This window comes from Squalius cephalus (genome assembly GCF_949319135.1).
Source record: "Squalius cephalus genome assembly, chromosome: 6".
NCBI classification, from domain to species: domain Eukaryota; kingdom Metazoa; phylum Chordata; class Actinopteri; order Cypriniformes; family Leuciscidae; genus Squalius; species Squalius cephalus.
Genome location: NC_137127.1, coordinates 20,288,212 through 20,306,092, shown reverse-complemented (window position 1 = coordinate 20,306,092; position 17,881 = coordinate 20,288,212).

The following is a 17,881-nucleotide window of genomic DNA, read 5'->3' as shown; positions in this document are numbered from 1 at the left end:
GAGCAGTCTGAGTTCAGTGATGAACTGATCAAATGTTTTGTTTCCTGATCAAAGCGTTTTATTATTGAACTTGTATCTGTCAAAAATTGGGTTCGCCTTTGGTACTCCCTAAGCTTCAAATTTGTCATAGTAAATTCTGAGTAACTTTGCTTCATCCACGGTGAGAGTCCATGTGTTATAAATATCCCGTCCTTTCTCTCCGACCCATAGAAGCAGGTATCTGCGTTTCTCTGTCTCCTCCTTGCGGCGATACAGTCCTGAAAACATCAGTTCAACCGTTCAAACTTTATCCATGCATCAGGAAATATAATTAGCTAATTCAAATATATTTTACTTAATTTATTATTATTTTTTAAAGGAACACGCCGACTTTTTGGGACTTTAGCTTATTCACTGTATCCCCCAGAGTTAGATAAGTCCATACATACCCTTCTCATCTCCGTGCGTGCCGTAACTCTGTCTGACGCACCCACCGCTAGCCTAGCTTAGCACAAAGACTGGCGGTAAACGGCTCCAGCTAGCATACTGCTCCCAATAAGTGACAGAATAACGCCAACATTTTTCTATTTTGTTGTGATTTGTATAGTCACAGCGTGTACAAATAACAAGGTCACATGAGACACAGCCATCTTCTAACCGTATACATACTGGGAACTATATTCTCAGAATACGAAGCAACTGAGCGAACTCTCTGCTCCTCACCACGGGGCTTCTCAGGTGCTGCGAGCAAATCACTCCGCCCAAGTAGCAGTGCTTCACCTTTTTGTACACGCTGTGACTATACAAATCACAACATGTAAATAGGAAAATGTTGGCGTTATTTTGTCACTTATTGGGAGCAATATGCTAGCTGGAGCCATTTACCTCCAGTCTTTGTGCTAAGCTAGGCTAGCGGTGGGTACATCAGACAGAATAACGGCACGCACGGAGATGAAAAGGGTATGTATGGACTTATCTAACTCTGGGGGATGCGGTGAATAAGCTAAAGTCCCAGAAAGTCGGCGTGTTCCTTTAACTTAATTATCATTTCATAATTCATAGTCATTTAGGCTACCCTGCAGCTGATGCAAGTGAATGTGAATTTATTTCAATCAAAGAAACTACAAAGCTGGCACGGAGGTATATATAATTACAAAAAAAAGTGGTAACACTTTATATTACGACCCGCAAACAACTGCGTAAGTAAACCGAAATTACGGTGTACGTTTCTGTAATTATAGTGTACTTCCGTGTAGGTATAAGGGAACAATATGTTAAGTTTTGGGTAATAAAGGGGTAACAAGCAGATATACAACCTGCAAAGAACTTCGTAAGTAAACCGAAATTACGGTGTACGTTTCTGTAATTATAGTGTACCTCCGTGTAGGTATAAGGGAACAATATGTTAAGTTTTGGGTAATAAAGGGGTATAACCAGATATACAAGCAAATTATTTATAATGTAATTATTTTAAAACTAACAGGTACCTATTCTGTTAATATATTCCAGGCAAAAATTGTACGTCTGTTGTATATAAAAGTTTTTATCACATTTCTGGCAAAATATGTTCTTGTGCAATGTTACAGGGTAATTTTGACATCTGTGGGTTGTAAATTAAACTTATTAAAATTAAAATTAAACTATATATATACAGTGAGGAAAATAAGTATTTGAACACCCTGCTATTTTGCAAGTTCTCCCACTTAGAAATCATGGAGGGGTCTGAAATTGTCATCGTAGGTGCATGTCCACTGTGAGAGACATAATCTAAAAAAAAAAAATCCAGAAATCACAATGTATGATTTTTGAACTATTTATTTGTATGATACAGCTGTATATTTGGTACAGTAGCCTTTGTTTGCAATTACAGAGGTCAAGCGTTTCCTGTAGTTTTTCACCAGGTTTGCACACACTGCAGGAGGGATTTTGGCCCACTCCTCCACACAGATCTTCTCTAGATCAGTCAGGTTTCTGGGCTGTCGCTGAGAAACACGGAGTTTGAGCTCCCTCCAAAGATTCTCTATTGGGTTTAGGTCTGGAGACTGGCTAGGCCACGCCAGAACCTTGATATGCTTCTTACAGAGCCACTCCTTGGTTATCCTGGCTGTGTGCTTCGGGTCATTGTCATGTTGGAAGACCCAGCCTCGACCCATCTTCAATGCTCTAACTGAGGGAAGGAGGTTGTTCCCCAAAATCTCGCAATACATGGCCCCGGTCATCCTCTCCTTAATACAGTGCAGTCGCCCTGTCCCATGTGCAGAAAAACACCCCCAAAGCATGATGCTACCACCCCCATGCTTCACAGTAGGGATGGTGTTCTTGGGATGGTACTCATCATTCTTCTTTCTCCAAACACGTTTAGTGGAATTATGACCAAAAAGTTCTATTTTGGTCTCATCTGACCACATGACTTTCTCCCATGACTCCTCTGGATCATCCAAATGGTCATTGGCAAACTTAAGACGGGCCTTGACATGTGCTGGTTTAAGCAGGGGAACCTTCCGTGCCATGCATGATTTCAAACCATGACGTCTTAGTGTATTACCAACAGTAACCTTGGAAACGGTGTGTGGCGATATGGAAGAAATCCATATCAGCTTTTCATTTTTTCTAATGGGCGGAAACCAATAAGGAAATTTAATATAAAAGAGAGCTAGAAACGGAAGAGGAGGAGCGAGTAAAAACAAAACAAACGTGTAGGTTGTTATCGGAGTGGGACACACGCTACCTGAAGGTCGTCGATATTCTTTGCTGGAATCTCTGTGCATGCGCTGACTGGGTGCGATCGCCAAAGTGACGGAGAAATTGCTCTACTGCGTCTGCATGGTTCGTTCGCCTGCCTGGTGCAACACAATCCAGCCTGGTTCGCTGGCCTGCCTCAGGTACTAGTGATGATGTCCATCATCTTTTAACCTCACGCCAAGTTTCCAAACTCACGCCAAGTCTCCAAACTATTTCTCCGGCCCGGGATTTGCGGCCGCTACACCGACTGCTTCACGCAGCCACCACCACACACACACATACACGCTCATTGCACACGCACACACCCATACCCAAACACTCGTTTGGATTATTTATTTTTCTTTGTTTTTTTCATGTTTTTTCTTTTTGTTGAAAAACTGAACACGAAAAACTGAGTTTGAAAAAAAAGAACGAACTTTAAGACATTATGGTGAATCAAGGACTCTCGTGATTTTGTTGTTTGTGAAATCTTGAACTGAACTTGAACAGCAACCTACTTACTGTCTGTTTGCCTTACAATCTTTTGTTATTTGTCATGTGAGGTAAAGAAAAAAATACAAACTCTGTGAAAATGTAACTTTGTGTAGTTTATTTTATTTCTTTGCAAAAATGTTTTCGTAAAATATACATATTTTTGACCAAACCCTTCAATTTCTGACTGTGTGTCATTTAAGCCCTATTCTACATTATTGTGGGTATTTGAAGGAATTTATTTTCGTTTTTTGTGTAACAGTGGTTTGAGTAATCTTCGGGGAAATTGAACTTCATTATATTTTTTTTTTTACTTGACAAGTTTTACTTGTCTGGCGCCCGAACAATTTAAATTTATTGAGTCAAATTTGATTTGGGGCTGCCACCGTTACAGGTGGTCCAAGCTCTTTTCAGGTCATTGACCAGCTCCTCCCGTGTAGTTCTGGGCTGATTTCTCACCTTTCTTAGGATCATTGAGACCCCACGAGGTGAGATCTTGCATGGAGCCCCAGTCTGAGGAAGATTGACAGTCATGTTTAGCTTCTTCCATTTTCTAATGATTGCTCCAACAGTGGATCTTTTTTCACCAAGCTGCTTGGCAATTTCCCCGTAGCCCTTTCCAGCCTTGTGGAGGTGTACAATTTTGTCTCTAGTGTCTTTGGACAGCTCTTTGGTCTTGGCCATGTTAGTAGTTGGATTCTTACTGATTGTATGGGGTGGACAGGTGTCTTTATGCAGCTAACGACCTCAAACAGGTGCATCTAATTTAGGATAATAAATGGAGTGGAGGTGGACATTTTAAAGGCAGACTAACAGGTTTTTGAGGGTCAGAATTCTAGCTGATAGACAGGTGTTCAAATACTTATTTGCAGCTGTATCATACAAATAAATAGTTAAAAAATCATACATTGTGATTTCTGGATTTTTTTTTTTTTAGATTATGTCTCTCACAGTGGACATGCACCTACGATGACAATTTCAGACCCCTCCATGATTTCCAAGTGGGAGAACTTGCAAAATAGCAGGGTGCTCAAATACTTATTTTCCTCACTGTATATATGGCTGTATGTAAGCACAGTATGATAAAAATTTAATCTGAAACAATTTTATAAACAGCTGATTTAGAAAAACATTGGCAATGCTATTTATTGGCTTTTCTTACTAAACTACTTAACGTTAAGCCAAAAAAAAAATTAGTTTCTGCTATGATTTTAATTTACAACGTACCATGTAGTACTTAGTACTTACCTTATCACATTGTATTGCAATGACACTTAAATGTCAGGGCAAATATACTGTATAATTAAACGTTTTTTTTTATTATTTTTTTTTTTTTATAAGAGTACCTTTCTCTGTAATTACTGTGCAAATAGTGTTGTTTCGTATTGTTACATAGTAAGTAGTGTTTGTTACCCGTTTCAACTGTGTATTTACAGGGTAAGTGTAACTCCTGCGGGCTGTAAATTAAAGTGGCTCTTGTTACCCCCTTGTTCTGTGTAGTTACAGGGTAAGTGTAACTCCTGCGGGTTGTAAATTAAAGTGGAGCTTGTTACCCCCTTGTTCTGTGTAGTTACAGGGTAAGTGTAACTCCTGCGGGCTGTAAATTAAAGTGGTGCTTGTTACCCCCTTGTTCTGTGTAGTTACAGGGTAAGTGCAGTAAATATACAATAAAGGATCCCATTTAATTTCGGACTTTTATTTTACAAAAAAATTTAAAAACACTTTTTCATCTTAATAAAGCATTGTTACAGTGGCCGAGAGAGCTCAACGCGCTGCAAATGAAGAAAACACATGCAAACAGAAAAAAACACATGCAAATAGAAAAAAACACATGCAAATAGAAAAAAACCCACCAGCGAATAAGAAAACATCTTCATCAGTTTTACAACTCACGTGCGTCCCAATACTCACAACACAACCAAATAACGTTACGGAAACGCGCTGCAATTACAGAAACGCGCTGCAAAAGTTCACAACACAACCAAATACAGAAACGCGCTGCAAATAGAACAGAACACAACGGAAATGTTTCCGGGGAACCCAATAAGTGACGGACGGACGGCTAGGACGTGCTTACAGCTGTCTACTTTTATTATTTTCTTCTTTTTTTTTTTTGCAAAACATACAAAGATGACACGTTTATGACATACAACTTTGTATACAATATACAAAATGTATTTGCGATATGTTCAATGTCATAAGAATACTAAAAAGAACAATGAGCTGAAGACTAAAATAAATAAATAAATAAAAAAGATAGAGAAAAAGAATGAGGAAAAGACATTAATCTATACATCAGTTACATTGAACACATTTTGTCATGTTATGTTAAAATAAGTTTCATAAGAAATGTTAGAATGTAGCTATAGGTCCAAATATGAGACGGCAAGTTTTAAAGTTGAGACACTCACACAAAGATATAACACATATTTTAAAAACTTTGTTGTATAAAATGTATATTTATTTGCAACAGTTATGTTAACAGCATTAATACTATATTTCTGGTAAGAACAGCTATTCAGCTGATGGACACGCGCTGCGTTGTCATGGGAACATCCCAGGTGAAAATAATGAGGAAATTACGTTGTCTTTCGTTGCTCCCTTCATCAACATAATGGCACACAAGTGCCCCGCTCCCTCCAAAGTGCCCAATTCAAGGGCTCTGCCGTCTGCCCTTTTAAGAGAGTAGGGCATAGGTAAAGCCAGAGCCCGCGTCTCTCTGGTAAAGCTCGCGAGCCGTCCGTCCGTCACTTATTGGGTTCCCCGGAAACATTTCCGTTGTGTTCTGTCCTATTTGCAGCGCGTTTCTGTATTTGGTTGTGTTGTGAACTTTTGCAGCGCGTTTCTGTATTTGGTTGTGTTGTGAACTTTTGCAGCGCGTTTCCGTATTTGGTTGTGTTGTGAGCATTGGGACGCACGTGAGTTGTAAAACTGATGAAGATGTTTTCTTATTCGTTGGTGGGTTTTTTTCTATTTGCATGTGTTTTTTTCTGTTTGCATGCGTTTTTTTCTGTTTGCATGCGTTTTCTTCATTTGCAGCGCGTTGAGCTCTCTCGGCCACCGTACATTGTCTTTTCTACAGTATACTCAAACAACAAAGTTTAATTTACAACCCACAGATGTCAAAATTACCCTGTAACTACATTGCACAAGAACATGTTTTGCCAGAAATGTGATAAAAAACTTTTATATACAACAGACGTACAATTTTTGCCTGGAATATATGAACAGAATAGGTACCTGTTATTTTTAAAATAATTACATTATAAATAATTTTCTTGTATATCTGGTTGTACCCCTTTATTACCCAAAACTTAACATATTGTTCCCTTATACCTACACGGAGGTACACTATAATTACAGAAACGTACACCGTAATTTTGGTTTACTTACGAAGTTCTTTGCAGGTTGTATATCTGCTTGTTACCCCTTTATTACCCAAAACTTAATTATTGTTACCTTATACCTACACGGAAGTACACTATAATTACAGAAACGTACACCGTAATTTCGGTTTACTTACGCAGTTGTTTGCAGGTCGTAATATAAAGTGTTACCAAAAAAGTCATTATGATGATTATTGTTGTTAATATTATTTTATCAAGTAAGTAACATGTAAGGTAAAAGGAGTTTTATCACTACGTGTGACAAAGCCGTTTCTGCGACAGCTCCAGCTCTCCGACGCACAGTGTATACATCAGCGTCCGAATTCACTCACTCCATTTCGTTCACTCCTTGCAGGTATAGTGCACTCAAATGCCATAGCCTACACTATATAGGGATTAGTGAACGGAACGAGTTTCGGACACAGCTTATAAGTCTTATTGTACAAGAGTTTTGACCCCTTCATTGAAAGTCTGAGACTTTGCGTATAGTTTTGATGGTATGTTTAACCGGATTTAATCGGATCAGTTAGAAAAGCTATAGCACACCGCAGAGTCAGAACAGGTCTGAGGTCTGACTTGAGTTTGGTGGTTGTAGATAGAAGGCCTTAGGTGGAGATACTGTTTACATTTTTTTCTTAGAATAATAATAATCAAGCCAACGGAAGAGTGAGGTGAACATCAGCATTTCAGTTTGAGCTGACATTGTTGTGACATATCAGCTGGGCTGTGAATCACAAAATCATCCACTAAGCTTCATAGATTTTTTGAATCAGTTCCATGTTTGACAGTACGAGATGCTAAAACTGACATTAAAAATGTACCCCTTAAATTTGACCTTAAAGCTACACTGTGTAACTTTTTTAGTTGATTCTTAGCAAAAAACACTTAGTTCTTTCAAAAATATATGTGCTCATTAATGTATATTTACTTCTTTCAAGTAATAAAGTATTCTCTTAAGTTTATAATCTGCCATTGAAAGTACATACGGGTGAGGGGTTCGATTGCCGGTCGCCATGTTGCCCCTCCATCTTGAAACTACATTAGCCAAAGAGGGACATACCTGTAAATTCAAGCTTCGCCTTTTGCGTTTTTCACTCAGTGACACCGTGACGAATGCGAGGGGGAGATTACTCGCGAGCTCGCGAGTGCCGGCAGATTTGAAAGATTGTGTGGTGTGTGTGTGTGTGTGTGTGTGTGTGTGCGTGCGTACTCACATTTGAAAGAGAGAATTAAAACGTCAACGCGACAGACAAATCAGCAAGACCATAGTCAATATTGGAGTAACTTTTCCCAGATGGAAAGAGCTCATGAGGAGAAAAGATTTTAAAACGGACGCCGAGGTTGCCTGCTTTCTTCTCGACAGGTAATTCAGCCTGTTGTAATTCATTTGTGTAAATTCGAAGTTTTATAGTTGCTTGTCTAACCATAGCATGGTTGTGCATAACGCCAGAACAACCTCTAGTATAACTTCATCCTCGCATCAATGGTGAAAAAGTATTGTTTACCTTGTAACATAAGTTTGTGCTGCGACGGATCACAGGTGATGAATAGTTTTAAAGGCGCAATTTTTTAAGCTATATAAAAGGACACTGTAAATTTTAGTTATTTTTAATTGCTTTTACTTTGTACACATTGTAACGTTAGCCTAATCTGATTATGCTGGGATAGCCGATTCCAAGGGTGACGTTTACCTCCTGACATCTGTCCTGTAGTTTTATTCATTTTAGACGTATTGTTTATTATTGTCATGGACGAAGTCGATAACTGGAAGCCATGTTAATCTTGGAATAATACGGCCACCGTAGGAGTTAAAACGCCCTCGGAATTGAGAGGAACAGAAACTAATATTCACTGGGTAGTCATATACAATTTCACTGCTAGATGGGGGTAAAAATCACACAGTGTAGCTTTAAAGGAATATTCTGGTTTTGACATTCTGACTTGATCATGCAATTGATTTTTCCACAGAATATTTCAACATGTCCTTTGACTTGAAGTTTGTGGAACTCAACTCCATGTAAATAGTGCTTTTAAGGATAGTTACATCATGACTCTTACTGGTATTCTTGCACGGGTACCAGTCAATGATACCCTGGCTAACCATTTTGCTTCCATGTGGGATCAAGTGAACCACACTTCTCTCTCTGAAGATGATGTTATTCACTAGCTGGCAAATAATAGAATACCTCCCCTGAGTATTGGGCAAGTTAATGCTAGACTTCAAACGGCCAAAAGCATAAAAAGTTTTTTGTTTTTAGTTGTAAACGGTGACGTGTATACAGCCCCTCAGAAATGTTGTTGTTATGTATTCCCTGGTTTTGTGTTTCTTGTGTTTTTGTTATGTGGTCTCTTTGCATTTTGCCCTGGTTCTGTTCCTGTTTCTGGCCCTGTGTGCCAGTTTTGTAGTACTTTGTAGTTTTATTATTTGATTAGTTTCCTGGTCTTGTTAGTCTATTACCCTGTGTGTATATAAGCCCTTGTGTTCCTGTGTTCATTGTCTACTCTTTTCCGTTGTTGGATGTTATTATTATATATATATATATATATATATATATATATATATATATATATATATATATATATATAGCCCTTTATTTAACCAGATGAAACAATCTGAGATTAAAAATCTTTTTTACAGAAGTGACATGGCCAAGACGAGCAGCACAACATTATCAAAAAAAAAAAAAAAAAAAAAAAAAAAAAAAAAAAAAACGAAAAGTAAAGAAATAAAATCACCATGACATTAAAACATATCATCAAAACAATTTAAAAAATGTACACATTTTTTCTTCCTTTAACAGCTCACTAAGCAATTTTTTTTAAATATTCATTGACACCAGGCAGGGTCTGCAATTTCAGGTCATTTTGTAAAAAGTTCCAATCACTGGGCCCGCATATCGAAAAGCTTGTTTTACCAAATTCAGTTTGGATGAGTGGAACTGAGAGGGTATACAAATCCTGTGAGCGCAAAGAATAAACTCCAACAGGTTTGTGTTGGGTAAGAGAGCAAAGATATAGAGGCAATAGATCCAAAATTGATTTATAAATAAACAGGTACCAACGTTTACATGTGAATAGATAATGAGGACCAACGTTAAGACGTTATGTTGTTGGCCTCAGTCCTGCTCCCTGGTTTTCCTGATTTTCTTGTGTTTGGTTTATTTTGTTTGTTTGTTAATATCCTAATAAATTCCTCTGCACGTGGATCCTGCCTTCACTCGTCTCTGAGAGCTCATTGTAACAATCGTGCTGGAATTGCTTCTGCTAACAGCAAATCCCACCGCCTTTGATTTTATTGACTATTTCATTCACTTTGACATTGAGCACTGAAGCAGATAATCCTAAAAAAAAAAACTTTTTGTCATCCTAACAACAAACAGTTGCATAATGGAGTGTAGTGGAGCAGCATCATCAATTATATCAAATATTGGGGTGACAATTTGGCCATCTTTTTCAACCTTTTTCAATTTATTTCAATTTGGCCACCAAGTTCCTAAAGCTGGGTCAGTCTCACTAACTGTCGATGGTTTAAATGTGGACTTTCAAACAAAATTGAAGAATTTGGGGGTGATTTTTTATTTTATTTTTAAATCTTACCTTAAAACTAATTTTTAGGGGAGCTTTTAGTTGAAAATTTGTATAAATTTCTCATTGTGCATTATTTTATATGGTTATTTTATTGCTTTAATTTAAATTGTGGCAAGGCAAGTTTATTTATATAGCACATTTCATACACAATGGCAATTCAAAGTGCTTTACATAGAAGAAATTAAAAATAATAAAAAGTAATAAGAATAATTAAAACAGCTTAGAAAAATAAAAAATAAAATACAGTACAGTACAGTCGGACGAACATTGGCACAGTGCTCATTCAGTAAATGCGCAGCTAAACAGATGTGTTTTGAGTCTGGATTTGAATGTGACTACTGTAGGAGCACATCTGATCTCCTCTGGAAGCTGGTTCCAGTTGCGGCTGGCATAATAGCTAAAAGCGGACTCGCCATGCTTAGAGTGAACCCTTGGTATTTCTAGCTGATATGATCCTAGTGATCTTGAGTGATCTGTTGGGTTTATATTCAGTGAGCATATCTGCAATATATTGAGGTCTTAGGCCATTGAATGATTTATATACCAGTAATAATACTTTAAAATCAATCCTAAATTTAACTGGGAGCCAGTGTAAAGACCTGAGGACTGGTGTGATATGTTCATATTTTCTGGTTCTGCTCAGAATCCTGGCGGCAGCGTTCTGTATGAGCTGCAACTGTCTTATGGTCTTTTTGGGAAGGCCAGTGAGGAGTCCATTACAATAGTCCACCCTGCTGGTGATGAAAGCATGCACAAGTTTCTCTAAGTCTTGTCTGGAAACAAAGCATTTAATTCTTGCAATATTTTTCAGATGATAGTATGCTGATTTAGTTATTGCTTTGACATGACTACTGAAACTAAGGTCTGACTCTAGTGTCACACCAAGGTTCCTGACTTGATTTTTTTTGTTGTTTGACCCCTAGAGTGAAGGTATGCGTTCACCTTGAGAACTTCATCTTTGTTTCCAAATGCAATGACTTCAGTTTTGTCTTTGTTTAACTGAAGAAAGTTTTGACACATCCAACTGTTGACTTCATCAATGCATTGGCACAGGGAGTCAATGGGGCTGTAATCGTTAGGCGATAGGGCTAAGTAGAGCTGTGTGTCGTCTGCATAGCTGTGGTAAGCAATTTGGTTCTTTCTCATTATTTGGCTCATTGGGAGCATATACAGGTTGAACAGGAGTGGCGCAAGAATTGAGCCTTGAGGGACTCCGCATGTCATGGATGTCCACTCAGACTTATGGTCTCCTATACTCACATAATAACCTCTCCCATCTAAGTATGACCTGAACCATTTTAGGACTATCCCAGAAAGCCCCACCCAGTTTTCCAGCCTGTCAAGAAGTATGTTATGATCAACAGTGTCAAATGCAGCACTGAGGTCGAGTAGTACCAGCACTGATAATTTGCCTGAATCAGTATTTAAGCGAATATCGTTTATTATCTTTATGAGCGCTGTCTCTGTGCTGTGGTGTGGTCGGAAACCAGATTGAAAATTGTCAAAGTATCCATTCGAGCATAAGAATTTGTTCAGCTGATTGAAGACAACTTTTTCAATGATCTTGCCTATGAAAGGAAGATTTGAAATCGGCCTATAGTTGCTTAATATGGTCTTATCCAGATTGCTCTTTTTCAGGAGGGGCTTGACAACTGCAGTTCCCTTTCAAGGGAACTCGCGTTGCGTCGAGATTGACGCTATGGGGAACGCTTTGCGTGATGACGTCTTGAAGCACATGTAAAATCAGTCCAATGGTGTGGCGGAACGTCAGAGGCGGGTGACGTCACGTACCAGGAAACTATAAAGCCGGCCCGAAAACAGAAAGCGAAAGCTTCTGTGTCTTCAGTAGCGCTCTGTGTGAAAACTGTCCCGTTATTTGGTGTTGTCTGTCTATATTATATATATATATTCAGTTTGGCGAGTAAGCAGCAGTAGTTTAGAGTGTGTGTTCACCCCTGCCCACGTTATTTAATTGTGTTGTCTGTTTGGGTGTAGAGCATGCCCAGTCAGCACTCGAGGGTGCTGGCTGTGTGCATTGCGACGCGCTTCCATTGCGTACGCTCCGATCCCGCCTGGCTCTATTTAACCAGGATCGCGTTCCCCAGGGCTCGGGTCCCGCCGCTGCCGAGGCACGGCGTCGATCTCAGACCTGGGGTTCGCAAATGGATCTGTCAGTGGATGTTGAGACGGGCTCTGCCTTATCTCAGCCTCTTTCTGATAGATCCAGTGCCTCTCATCAGGGTGTGGAAGCACGCGCTGCGGTTTCTTCCCCCCCCGATGGAGGCACCAACACTGCAATTGTCCAGCTCTGAGGAGTTGGATGTTGTTAGTGTTGACGCTGAGTCTGAGGATTCGCCACCTCAGAATTGCTGGGTGATTTAGATGAGGACGGGGGGATTGGTCCCGATGTGGTGTCCGAACTGCGTAGGGCCACAGATTTGTCTCTCAGGGCCACCAAGGAGACGGCTAAATCCATCGGCCGCTCTATGGCAGCCCTGGTGGCCACTGAGAGGCATCTGTGGCTCAATCTCAGCGACATAAAGGACAAAGAAAAACATTTTCTTTTGGATGCACCTGTTTCCACTTCAGGATTATTTGGAGATGCAGTTAATAGTGCTGTAGTTAAGTCTCAAGAAGCTTCTAAGCAGGCAGCCGCACTTCAAAAACTTCTCCCCCGCCATTCGTTCTATGGGGCTGCTGAGCGGGAGCAGCAGCCCCATGTTTCTTGATGGGTCCTGCAGACCGTAGAAAAAGGGTATCAAATACAGTTCAAGAAACGCCCACCTCGGTTTATGGGGGTCCTACCCACAGTGGTGGACCCCAAGCAGGTTCTGGTCATGGAACAAGAAGTGAACACTCTGTTAGAGAAAGGGGCCATAGAATATGTACCTCCCTCCAACAGGGAAACCGGGTTTTACAGCCGGTATTTCATAGTTCCAAAGAAGGACGGGGGATTGCGTCCCATTTTAGATCTTCGAGTTCTGAATGAGTGAGTCATGCAGCTCAAGTTCAAAATGTTAACATTGAGACAAATCGTGCCACAGATCAGGTCCAAGGACTGGTTTGTCATGATAGATCTCAAGGACGCATATTTTCATATTTCCATCCGTCCGTGTCATTGGAAGTTCCTGAGGTTTGCTTTCGGGGGCAAGGCATACCAATATCGAGTTCTTCCATTCGGCCTAGCTTTATCACCCCGCACTTTCACCAAATGCGTGGATGCAGCTCTGGCGCCCCTGCGCCTTCAGGGTATTCGCATCATGAACTACATCGACGATTGGTTGATTTTAGCTCAGTCGCATCAGATGGCGGTTCGACATCGAGATGTCGTTCTCGCCCATATGAAAGAGTTGGGGTTACGGCTGAACGCCAAGAAGAGTGTGCTCTCTCCATTTCAGAGGACCACTTTCTTAGGCGTGGTTTGGGATTCAGTGTCGATGCAGGCGCGCCTGTCACCGCCACGTATAGAGTCCATCCTTGCAGCTGTGAAAAGTGTAAAGCTAGGCCAGCTACTCACTGTCAAACAGTTCCAGAGGCTGTTGGGTCTCATGGCAGCAGCTTCCAACGTGATACCTTTTGGACTGCTGCACATGAGGCCCCTGCAGTGGTGGCTCAGGACCAGGGGGTTTTCCCCGAGGGGCAACCCTTTTCGCACAATCAAGGTCACGCGGCGATGCCTACGTGCCTTGGTTATGTGGAAGAAACCTTGGTTCCTGTCCCAGGGCCCAGTGTTGGGAGCTCCTTGCCGTCGCAAACTGCTAACGACGGATGCTTCCCTCACGGGTTGGGGAGCGATTCTAGAGGGTCGCTCATCTCAAGGTCTGTGGGAAGACCATCATCGTTCTTGGCATATCAATCGCCTAGAGATGTTAGCTGTCTTCCGGGCTCTGAGGAGCTTTATCACAGATCTCAGGGGACACCATGTGTTAGTACATACGGACAACACTTCGGTAGTCGCCTATATAAATCACCAAGGGGGTTTGCGCTCATGCCCATTATGCAATATGGCACGCCATATCCTCTTGTGGTCCCAGGGGAAGCTGCTGTCACTCAGGGCAGCTTACATCCCCGGGGTCCAGAATATAGGAGCAGACACTCTGTCGAGACAGGGGCTGAGGCCCGGGGAATGGAGGCTCCACCCCGAGGTGGTGGAGCTGATATGGAGGGAGTTTGGTCAAGCACAAGTGGATCTGTTTGCGTCTCGAGAGACGTCTCACTGTCCACTCTGGTTCTCCCTCACGCATCCAGCTCCTCTGGGGCTGGATGCTATGGTGCAGACGTGGCCGAGGCTACGTCTGTACGCTTTTCCCCCAGTTGCTCTGCTTCCAGGAGTTCTGGAAAGAGTTCGCAGGGACCGGGTCCGTCTACTTCTTATAGCCCCGCGCTGGCCGGGTAGAGTATGGTTTCCCGATCTTGTGTCTCTCCTCGACGGGCCTCCTCTGGAGCTACCCGTCAGGAGGGACCTTCTGTCCCAAGCAGAGGGCTCGATATTTCACCCTCGGCCAGAACTGTGGAACCTGTGGGCTTGGCCTTTGAGGGGGCCCAGCTCATAGAGTCAGGTCTCTCAACTGAGGTTGTTGAGACCATTCTACAGTCCAGAGCTCCCTCCACAAGGAAACTTTATGCCCTGAAGTGGAGAGTATTCACTTCTTGGTGTAGTGACCATCGGTTGGACCCAGTTAACTGCCCAATTGGTACAGTGCTGGAGTTCCTGCAGGACCGGTTCACTGCAGGTCTGACCCCGTCCACTTTAAAGGTCTATGTGGCGGCCATAGGTGCTTACCACATTCCTTTGGGTGGAATGTCTGTGAGGAGAGACCCCTTGGTATCTCGTTTCCTTCGTGGCACCTGGAGGCTGAGGCCTGCAGTTCGCTCTAGGTTGCCACCATGGGATTTGTCCATTGCGTTGCAAGGCCTTTCCCTGGCCCCCTTTGAGCCTATTGAGGAGGTTCCTGAGAAGTTTCTGACACTGAAAGCTTTGTTCCTTCTAGCTATTTCTTCTCTTAAGAGAATAGGGGATCTTCAAGCACTGTCGGTTGCCCCGTCGTGTTTAGAGTTTGCACCCGGCATGGTCAAGGAATTTCTGCATCCAAGACCGGGATATATCCCCAAGGTCCCCATTAATGTGGCTAGACCGATTGTTCTGCAGGCCTTCTGTCCTCCTCCCTTTCAAAATGCGGACCAGGAGACGAATAATTTGCTTTGCCCAGTACGGGCATTAGACGCCTATGTCCACAGAGCTGCCCTGTGGCGTAAATCCGATCAGTTGTTCGTGTGTTTTGGGTCCCCGAATAAAGGGTCCCCGGTGTCTAAGCAAAGAATGAGCAAGTGGGTGGTTGAGGCTATTTCGCTTGCTTATGAAGCGGCCGGGCAGCCTTCTCCTATGGCTGTCCGGTCGCACTCTACAAGGAGTATGGCGGCCTCCAAGGCCCTTATTTCAGGAGTTTCTCTCCAGGACGTGTGTGATGCGGCAGGCTGGTCCTCACCGCACACCTTTGTCAGGTTTTACTCCTTGGACCTGGACTCTACACCAGGGTCTCAGGTCCTGTCATCCTAGTGCTGCTCTTTTTGATTTCACACAGGACAGACATTTGTAGCTATGGTGGCGTTGGTATAGACGTTCCCCATAGCGTCAATCTCGACGCAACGCGAGTTCCCTTGAAAGGGAACGCCTCGGTTACGACTGTAACCTCGGTTCCCTGAAGAGGGAACGAGCGTTGCGTCTCCTTGCCATATCTCCTTCATGCCTGCCAGCGACTACTTCAGACTTTACGAAGCTTTCGCTTTCTGTTTTCGGGCCGGCTTTATAGTTTCCTGGTACGTGACGTCACCCGCCTCTGACGTTCCGCCACACCATTGGACTGATTTTACATGTGCTTCAAGACGTCATCACGCAAAGCGTTCCCCATAGCGTCAATCTCGACGCAACGCTCGTTCCCTCTTCAGGGAACCGAGGTTACAGTCGTAACCGAGGCGTTTTCAGGGAGTTTGGAAAACTCCGGGAGAGAAGAGAGGCATTTACCACTTCTAGAAGATCTGCTTCTAAACTGTTTAACACAGTTTTGAAAAATGATGTGTGAAGTGTGTCAAGAGCGCAGGTTGATGTTTTAAGGTGCTGTACGGTTTCTTCCAAAATTTTGCCATCAATTTCTTTGAAATCAGACTTAGTAACTACTTTCACAGGTGGTCTGATCTGTCTGACCCGAGCGCAACTCAAGGATGTGCTGATCACCTTTCTGATATTATTGATTTTCTCAGAGAAGAAAGAAGCAAACTCACTGCACTTGCTGTCTGAGAGCATTTCATGGGAATCTGGCTTGGGGGGTTTGTCAGTCTCTCTACAGTAGCAAAAAGAGTGCGTGTGTTGTTTAAATTACTGTTTATAATATTTGAGAAGAAAGTCTGTCTAGCTTTGCCTAGTTCCATATTGAAAGCATGGATGCTGTCTTTGTAGATGTTATAATGGACTACAAGTTTTGTCTTCCGCCACATGCGCTCTGCTTTTCTGCATTGTCTTTTCATATTTTGCACTGTTGTTGAGTTTCTCCAAGGTGCTTTTTGTCTGCCACTCTTCTTCCTGACTTTAACAGGAGCAATTTCATCAATTACACTTAACTTTTGAGTTAAAAGAATCAAGGAGAAAATCAATAGAGTCTGCAGACATGCTTGGTGTTAAGGATATAGCCTTCATAAATAGTACACTAGTGTTCTCATTTAAGCATCTCTTCTTGACAGACACAGATCTAGCTTCAGTGGCAGGAGAGATAAATATATCAAAGAAAATACAGAAATGATCAGACAGTGCTACATCCTTAATAACAATCGATGAAATGTTTAGACCCTTACTGATAAGTAAATCTAGAGTGTGTCCACGATTGTGTGTGGGTCCATGTACATGCTGAGTCAGATCAAAAGTTTTTAAAACAGTTTTGATTTCTTTTGCCATATTGTTTTCTGCAATATCTATGTGAATGTTAAAATCCCCAGCAATGGCAAAACCGTCAAACTCTGAGGTAATTGTTGATAACAGTTCTGTAAATTCCTCAGCAAAGGCTGGAGAGTATTTTGGAGGCCTGTAATTAATAAGTAAAATGCGTGGAGCACCTTTTAACACAATACCCAGATATTTGAAAGACAGGTAATTCCCAAATGATATTTGTTTACATTGATGGATATCTTTAAAAAGAGCAGCTAGACCCCCACCTCTCTTAACAGCTCTGCAGACACTCATAAAAGTAAAGTTAGGAGGGGATGTTTCATTGAGGATTGTTGCACTGCAGCTGTCTTCTAGCCAGGTTTCATTTAGAAGCATAAAATCCAGGTTGTTTGTGGTTATTAACCCCCTGAGGTCGGCAATCACGCCGGCGTGATCTACTCGTTTTTTTTTTTATCAGTGCAAAATACTCTGTTGATTTTGATTTTACATACTTGTGTTGTACATCATTCAAAGCTGTTAAATGTCTTCTTTTATTTGTGTACACTCATAATAAAAACAAAATGTTGTGTTTTCCGTAAAACAAAGAAAATAAACATGATGCGCGTTCTGCCGTCTCTCTCAATGTGAAACTCATTCTGAAACGCGACAGAAAATGACCTGTAACTCAGCGAATGTTTGTCACACAGACTTGAAACGCATGTCTATACAACGCTTGGAATCTCTATTTTTAAAGTATGTAAATAATATAAAAAACAAATATTCTATTTTTAAGTAATCC